The sequence below is a fragment of the Hoplias malabaricus genome, chromosome 14 (assembly GCF_029633855.1).
Source record: "Hoplias malabaricus isolate fHopMal1 chromosome 14, fHopMal1.hap1, whole genome shotgun sequence".
NCBI classification, from domain to species: domain Eukaryota; kingdom Metazoa; phylum Chordata; class Actinopteri; order Characiformes; family Erythrinidae; genus Hoplias; species Hoplias malabaricus.
In genome coordinates, this window is record NC_089813.1 from 24,604,882 (window position 1) to 24,614,609 (window position 9,728).

Consider the following 9,728-nt stretch of genomic DNA (forward strand, 5'->3'; position numbering starts at 1 on the left):
GAATTGTGCACATGACCATTTCATTTAGCTCTTCAACACAAAAAATCAACACAATTTGCCGTTTGACCAGAGTTGCTCCAACTCCCAAAGAACTGCTTTTCAAACAGGGAATGATTCCAAACACCAGGTTTGTGTGTGTGTGTGTGTGTGTAGCTTTATTTAGACAACATAATGACAAGGGTGGCAGTTACAGTAGTATATGTTACAGCCCCATTGCTGTAATCACTTTGGCCTCTGATGCTCTTTACTAATCTGTGTTTTACTGGAACTGTCCTCAGAAAAGAGCAGGTTTGTTTAATATGGGTGGTCAGTCATGTTGCAGTGACCCTGCAGACCCCTGGGACAATTTCCTTCAAAGTGGCTCATTGTCTTCACCTGTGGCTGATCGCCGGTCCCCACCATGGCCCACTCTTCTCCTTAACCTTTCAGACCACTTACTCCCAGATAACACATTACTCACTCTTTTGTCCTACGTGCCCTGCTTAAAATTGCCTTTGACTGGCCGAGACTGGTCATTCTAAGCTGTTTGGTCAGATGTTAGATATTAACAGAGCAGAGAGCGCTGGATGAAGGGATACATTTCAAACAGTTGGTTGTGGCTGGGCCAAGACTCAGGCAATTGTTTCTAAGATCTGTACTTGCTTGACCTTGAACACAGTGAGTGTCTCTGACAGGACGATGATAAGACTCGGGCTGGAATTCATTTTTTAAGAACAGGAGTCTTTATTGTTCATGTCATTAAGAAATATAAATACCTTTACAAGAAAGTCATTCATTCACTCATCTTCTGTAACTGCTTCGTCCGGATCAGGGTCACAGTTGGGTGGGAGTAGGATGTGGTAGGCCTCTAGCATGGCCCCATCTCTAAAGGGAACTGCAGGCTTTGGAAACCACAACAATGGAGGCGGTAACATTAAGCACTGTGGTACTGCTCATGTGTTTGTGTGTTAACCATGCGTCAGTTCAGACAGATCAGTAGTGTTTTTTCCCGTTCCTTGATGCACCGTTCAGTTCTTGCTGGAGTCTTTCATTGGGAACAAATCAATGGAAAGTTTAAACTCTTCAAAAAACAGTGTAATTTTACGGGCTGCTGTTGTGACTCACATAATAACACGTGATTTCTACTGTAGCTTGGAGATTTTACAAATGGCCAGTTTGTGCTGGATGTCTGCATTGCATCATATAGGTGGCCAGCCAGCACTCTGAAAGATTTACACGTCATGGTTTAGTCCCTACTCAACTCGTTTTGAACCACATGCAAGTAGAACCTAAAACAGTACCTAGTTTCTGTAGAAGATTTACCCAATGGACAGGAGGTGGAGGGTACAGCTATGCCATCTGCATACTTGATAAGGCACACTGTTTGAATCAGGAGGTGGTCTTTTCCTTTCTGAATTCAGGGAAATGACCCTCAACAGTAACTTAATTTTACTGTCTAATGTTAAGCTGGAAGACACAGTTAACTTTCTTAAATAAATATGTTTTGCTTTTAGTTAACAATTGATTAATGGTGCAAGGTGTTATCATTTAACAGGGTCTTAAGTGCTTTCCTGTGAGGATGTGTTTATGGAAGATGGTAGGAGATTGATGAAGCTGTTGACGAAGGTGTATTTTTGTTGAAGTTACAGCAGTATGAAGGGCTGGAGGATGAGGACAGGTACTGAGATAGTGTCCTTTGTAAGAGAGGAATGCCCATGGCTGCACAGTGCTGCTAATTATGCCTCTGAATATTCATGCATATATTAGACATTCATCTGCTTATCTGATGAGCCTTCGCTGACCACAAAGGAAATGTGCCCCATCTATTTGCAAGGGCGACCCAAATTATCCTCAAGGACAAATTCCTGGAGCTGCCTTTATTTTTTTTTATGGTTTTTTGTTTTTTTCTTTCACTAAACATGTCTTTAGCTCTAAAAGCAAAAGTAGAAATAGATTCAATGTCGGATGAAGCGGAGGAGGCAGTGTACTTGGGTTTTGTTAAAAAGGTGAGGGAAGTGAGAGGTGGTGCTTTTCTCTGCTCATTAATGATAAAACGCTTTTCTGTTTCTACACTGAGCCCCGACTTTCGATTTCTCCTCAGCTGCGGTCATTAACTGAAGAGCGCGAGGCACTCAGCCTCGTCCCTTTTGAGTCCCACTGGAGTGTTTAAAAAGGTGCTGCTCTCTAGCTGAGCCCCAGCCACTTTTAATCTCTGCAGATGGAGTTGAGGTGGAAGCCATGGCATCAAACCCGTTCTTGCCAAATTTGGCTCATAAAGCCTCTCCGCTGTGAAGTGCGGTGGAGGAAGCATCAGCAGGACTCTGCGGTGCCAGAGAAACTTTCTTTGGCACAACAGTGCAGACTTCAGCTAAGTGCTCTAAAGAGTCGTCCACTGAAAGGTTCTTTAGGGAACTTGAACTTTACCAAGTCTAGCTCCTGCCATTTATTATCTCTGTTGATGAAGCGGAGTGTGAAACCATGCCATCTGAGATCTTTCCCTGAATTGTAACTCATCAACCCACAATTTATGTAATGGTTCTTTCCAGAACACCTTTATTTTGTGAAGAGGTTCATAAACCTTAATAAAACAAAGAGTGTCTTGAACATTACCTCTCGTTTAAAACAATATATTTTTAAGCAGTTGTTTTCAAGCTGAGAGTCACAGAGGGAGCACTAAAGAGGCTGCCACAAATTCTGCAGTGCATTCAGGGGTTTGCTGGGCACAGTGGTGCACTTAAGCCACAAAGGATCCTCAGACTAAAACTGTTTGAAATCAGCTCCTCTGGAGCAATCGGTCATGGATGGCTGAGAAATCACCTGGGATCAAACTCACAATCTCTCGAATATTGAGCCAACACACAGTTGCAGAAGTCGTAAGTCCCTGACCACAGTCACTTTTAATCTCTGTAGATGGAGCTGAGGTGGAAACCTTGCCACCAAAGCCATTCCTGGCAAATTTGGCTCATGAAGCCACTCCGCTGTGAAGTGCGGTGGAGGAAGCATCAGCAGGACCCAGTGGTGCCAGAGAAACATTGCTTACACTTGCCAGCACCAAACAGCTTTGATATTGAGATGTTAATGAAAGACAGTCCAAATTGATTCACCAAGCCAATCCACTTCACGCTGGCATTCCGGTTTAGCGCTGCTGCCAATCCCTGCCCAACGTCCGACAAGTTTTCTCTGGCGCAGAGATGGCTCAGTTTGTCTGGAGTCCGTTCAGCTCATCCTAGAGCATGGAGCTTGAACCAAACTCTGACGTCTTGCTCGCTTAACGATTGACAGTGTATTCTTTTATTTTCTCCTCTGTTTTGACACCTTGTGATTACTGTGTCACACCTCTGTCCAGGTGTTGAAATATGGGCTTCAAACAGCATTTCTGCTTTGCTTGATTTGTGACAAGCCTTCATAGGAATTACATGTGACTCGGCTGCTGAAGAGAACCCTGTAAATCATTAGGGTAAGATACAGCTAGCCTTGTGTTGAAGCTGCTTCCTGAAGACTCCTGTTACTCACTATATTTGGTTTTTGTAGACTATTTTGTAATATATATGGATTTAATATGTAATTACATAATAGTTAACACCACTGATTACTTTGACATTCAATAAGTGATGACAAGAATGACAGAAGGCTGTGTAAAAGCTATTCTGCTAAACAAGACTGTGAACGGTACATAAATAGTGCTTCACTCTGTAGCATAATGCAGAAGTCAGTCATTTTATGTTGTAGGTGTCGTGCTGAACTGTAGTGCCAAACATAACTCAGATAAAATGATGTCACAGGTTGTTAGTTATTTTGGTTTTTGTTGTTTTTGTTTTGTTGCTTCTTTTCTAACTGAAAATATATATTTATTAGAAACAGAAATTACAACTGTAGCCTTCAGTAAATATGCCTGCCTGACATGGGTGCACCTGAAGAGGAGTTGGATCCTGGAGGGGATGCAGAATTTAGCACAACACCTACTGTCTAAAATGGCTTTTGAACATTTTGATGATTCACAATAATTCATACTGTGTCTTAAACCACACAGACACATCTGTGCAACTTAATGAAGATGTGGATGTGGTTTGAGTAGATGCAGAGTACTTTTATTAAGTTTTATTGTTGTATTAAATAATCACAAAATTTAGAACCTGTCTTTTTTTTTTTTTTTTAACTCAAGTGAAATAATTCATGCTCAAATACACACTAAGGGTTAAATTGCACTCAGCCATGAAAGTATTAGTGCTATCAGACAGATGTTGCATGATTCTTGCTGAATCACACCACTCCAGTGAATCCCACATGTATTAAATAACAGGGGTTGGGGTGTAAAAATGTGACAGATCCATCCAACACTGTGCATTTTAATACATGAACAGATACTTTTTAAAAAGACTAGCAAATGTATTTATGGCTAGATTCCTTTCCATTCAACATTTGACCCCAAATTAAAATAATAAATAAGCTTCGTCCTGGGTTTAATCCAGAGATTTCACTTGTTTACCAGTAAAGTAAAACAAAAAGCTGCGCATATGTTCATCCGAAAGTCTGTAACAATCAGGAGGTGTATCCGTGTATTTGTGTCATTATTGGGACACACGAGATGACTTTCAGGATACATATAAAGGGATAGTGAAAGGCTTGTGGGTCACACAAATTCTTCCAAACACAAAGAAGAGACTATGATAAATCACCTTAACCACTTTCAAAATATTTCTCCAGTAAAACACTATAATGATGAATGGAGCTCGGCTGAAAATTGTATTTAAGCTCTAGTGATGTAAACACATGAAAGCACACCCAGTCAAAATGTGTCCCAACTCTGCTCTCAGCTCTCCCTATTAGATGGTAATTTTCGCCTCACAAAAATGTGGTTCCACTGCTGCACAGCCTGATGCTCAGGGCCTTTATAATCAACTTGCTGACACTTAGCACTGGGCTTTTGCGTTGAACGTAATCCATATGCAAAACGTCATCACGTACCCTACACTGTAGCCTACGTACCATACACTGTAGCCTATGGCATAGCCTGAAGTTGCCAAGTCAATGAAGACTGCAAGGGCTGTAATTGTTCAGTAGTCAGACAGCCATTGTTTATTGAACAGAAGCACTACATAATTATGAACTTCTGTCCTCCACATGTAAATTACCAATGGCCTACTCCTTACATAGTGCACTTGAAAGCTTTATAAATGTAATAGTACTACTACACCACTACATTGTAGAGGAAGATGTTTGAGATTCAGCCCTAGTGTTGTGACAATGTAACTGCAGAGTGACGCTGACACCAATGCAGAAATATAAATGCTCACAATGGCGTAGGGTTCTTGTGTAGCCTAAGGTCTAAGCTCTGTGTCAAGACAACACAGAAGCAAAAATCTGCCTTTAAATGTGGCAGCTCCAGAGCACTGCAGTGTAGTCGAAAACTCTTTGAAATTATACAAAAAATCTGAAATCACTCATTGTAAAGCAAATGTTTGTGCATAGCTTGTATATGACTTTACTTAGGGAATCTATTCCAGCCATTGGATCTCTTTCTCTCTCTCTCTCGTTTCCCCTCTAATGGATCTTGTCAACAGGCTTTAGGTTTGGCTGTGGAGGGTCCAGCCACTGAGTCAACTTTATTCTGGCACTTTTTGAACATTCCCTGGAGTTCACCTCTGACCCCACCCAAACCCAACTCATCCCAACGCTGGGAAATTATGTCAATCAGTGTTCACTTCTGGCTTTAATCCTCTCAGACACAGCCACTAAAGAGAAACACATTTCCCTTTCTGTAGCCAAAGCCCAATCTGTATACTTACATTACTTATTACATTGACAGTGTAATGCAGCCTGTCTTTAGAGCTCTGAAGAGTAAACACATTGCCAATACTGGTATTAACCAAGGCCCCACCATGAAATTGAAGAGCCAGGTGCCACAGGTCTCTGAAGAAATCTACAAGAGTTTCTCATTTCATCAAATTTTGTGAAAATTGCTTGCCTTCTGGATGACCGCTGCTGTTCGGTGTCCAGTTAATCACCACTAGGTGGATACTAAGTGGTGAGCCTGCATCTTGAAATCTCTTGAAATCCTATCTGTCTGGTTACCATGAGAACTTCAGATTTTGGAGTTTAGAACAGTAGCTACACTGTGTCCAAAGGTTTGCAGACATTTTTTTTTAATTAGTGAATTCAGCTTCTTTAAAGTCATTTATTTCTATAATCTCTCCAGCAAAGTATAGACCTAAATGGGACACACTGGAAAACTGACCAAGGACTTGGAAGTGAGTACAGCCAAGTAGAATAGAGTAGAGTAGATACCATGAAGTGGAAAAGTCTGATAACTGCCACCTTAGCACCTGAGTAATAGTTGTGGGTTACAGACCTTGTAAAAGGGTACCTCAACTATAAATGTGGAGGGAGGAGACCTCACTGGTTCCACCCACTTAAGGTGATCCTTATGTGCCAAGCCTGCTTCTTTAATGTTTAGGCCACATCTACCCTGTTAAAGCAGCTGAGATGGCTGTTCATAATTGGAATATTTTGAATCTAACCCCTGTTAAAATTGTGACACACCCCATACACACAGTTATTCACAGTTTTTCCTGTGTCATATAATGTTTTTCCTCCAAGTCCCCACACTACATAATCCATCCTGAATAAATGTTCATGTTCGACAGATAGCCCTGGTCCTCAAAACCTCATGGATGTTTCTCATAAAAGTGCTACCCTGAGAGAGCAGGTTTGAGTTTCCCACACACCAGATGTAAACAAACCTGGTGGATGGCAGTGAAATCATAACCCCAGCTCTGCCCTTTCAGGCCTGACACTAACATCACGTTTCACACCTGAAAGTCGACTTCCACCCCACACTACAGGATTCTGAGTTATAAATACTGAACATGTTTCACATTTACAATTTACATTTGGGGCAGCCCTGACTGCACTGGGAGAAAATCACAGGAGTGAAGACCAGAATATTAACTCCCCACTCTACAGGATCATCTGGTAAGATAATCATTCACCATCACCCTAAAATCGGGAGACAATTTGCGGCTGTCTGGTGGAGCAAATCGGCCTCGCTATCCTGTCGTGTGGGCCAAGCATTAGTCAGATGTTAAGTTGTAAGTGCTAAAGACGTCTCTGTCTTAGAGCCCATGCAGTTCCCCATCGTCCGGCTGTCTGAATGCTAATGCTAGCGCCAAGGGCTGTGGCACCTCACAGCTGTCTTAATTGCGCTAATCAAGCAGGGATGGATCTCATGCTGCAAAGGTTAATTATTAACTGCAAGAAAACGAAACTGCTTCACAATGTGTTGACATTTGTTGCTTTTTCTAGAAATGCGGGGGTTGTGGGGGGCATATGAAAGGTAAAAAAAAATGGAAATGGTCCTCATTCCCATGCAGGCTTTGCCCCTGATATGCAGATTTTGGGGGTAGTTGACATTTAAAAGTGGTTAATTGTGCAAGTCTTTGTTTTAGGATGGAAAGGTCAGGGTATAGGAGCCTCTTTCATCATTCAAACTAAAAACAGAGAAATTTAGATACAGTTTTAACAAGTATTTCAGCAGTTTAATCATGACAGTTTGGAGCTCTCTTTTTAAGGTGGCTTGGTTAAACTACAGGGCTGAAGCCTATCCCTTGCGTATGGGACAGAGATGACAGAGATGATGGATGATTGAGCTGCATCAAATTGCTCTTGTCAGCCATGGGTTGATGTATGATGTCTTTATTGGAGAGAATTATATTGAAAAAATCTTGTAAAGAACTGTGCTCAGCCCCGATATCTTTTAATTTAGCAGTCATTCAGATCACACTCATAAGAAGAGACACCTGTGTTTTGGAGACGGCTTTTATAACAACAGATGAATGGAAAATTATTTTTATGCTGTAATGTGGTACTTGATATTATTTTATAGTAGGATGGATTGATGCAGTATATAAAATGATTACAATTACTATCAGTTGGAAAAAGGAAATAGTAAGTCATTTGAGTTCAGCTGTAAATGGCAAATTTCATGCAAAGTAGGTTCAGATGCCTTCTTTCATTTGATATAACAGTTCCTCCTTAAAGGATATTTTAACCAAAAATATTAATATACCAATGAATGCAAAGAATAACCAAGCATTAGCAAATCCTTATCTAAATACTGGTTAATAGTTATTGTTGAATTCACATTACAATGAAATGATTTACATTCTTATTCATTTTCATCTTGTTGGGGTTTTTTTTTGTATGTTTTTTTGTCATTTTTCCATGTTTTTCTTGATATCAACCCTGAACCCACTCCAGAATATTTGGTATGACTTTGGGAGAATAAACGGTGGAATGCCTAAAAAGTGTTTTGCAAAGCTGGTACACCCATTATTTGTCACCATGATACAAGTTAGAACCGCCGGTATTATTAACTCCAAAGTAAGCACTTAGCAAATGCGTAAATCCAGTCATGTGATTCCAACAGCACAAAATGCAAAGAGGGCAAGATGTAAAAAACAGAATCGTGGATATTGAGGCAAAGAGTCTGTATTTTGTTAATTGATGACGGTTTTCTACAGTATGGAACCTACATGACTCGACACAGCTCTGCTCTTTTGGTTTTCCACTAGCCAAATCTGGTACCTGGTGCCTGGAACCAGGTATTTTTTTAATTGCAGAGCACTTATTGGCCAGAGAGACCTGTCAGTCACTACAAAATGCAGAGCTCCAGCTTAAACTAGCCACTTGTAAAATCTTTCAAGTTACAGAAGTGATTACATTTGTTTTTATCCAACTCACAACAGCAGCTTGTAACATTATCCTGTGATGTTTTAAAGAGGTTCAACCTCTTCCTTGGGTCGGTGGTCAACAAAAATCACCAGCGGAAGCAGAGCATGTAACAAAGAAAACTGTTATCTATGAAAACTGGGCGCAGAGCCATGTTTAGTCCTAAAAACAAAAACAACACAGGAATACACAACAAGTAAACAGCACCTAACATTTACCACTTACATTCTTGTGGCTTTTGAAGCTCATGGTTCCCACTAGAGATGGGGGTTTGGCTATGTCACTGGTTCTATTTTGCAGGGGAGCTTTGCTAGTGGAAAAGCAATTAGCTAAAAGCGAGCCGAGCTGTGCCGAACTGAACCAAGTCAAGCAAATCCCATGCAGTGGAAAAGCACCATTAGATAAATGTACAAACAAAAAACCTAACCCTAACCTTGCAGTAACCTAGAAGACTCCTGTAATACAATCAGCATATTAACACCTCATCAAACTCAAAGTAGCACACTAGCAACTACCTGAAATATAAGCCCTACTGTAGCAATGACCTGATATTACATAGCAACAGCCTAGCAACCTAACATCTGCTAAAAATACCATAACTACCACGCAACACTCTAACATTACAACATTTTTGTCATTAATGCACTTTTCTAGTTGTTAACTGTTCACATTTTTTTATAATCATAAACATATAATCTCTAGTGAACTATTCCTTTTATAAACCTCCAACTGACATTTCATTATATATTTAAAAAAAAAAAAAACATCCCATGCACAGCACCAATGTGACTTATGTAATTATTCCATGTTGCCATCTTTAGTTTATTATACTGACTATTTGGCAATATGTCTTGAATAGCAGCACAGTACAGGGCCCTCTGACATTTAGTAAGATCATCTTGTTTGCCCTATTGTTGAGTGTGTGTGTATGTGTGTGCATGTTTATAAATTGTCCCTGATTGCTGGAGCTGTACAGAGAGTGATCTGACTCTGTCCTCAATCAATAACTCCAGATAGGTTTG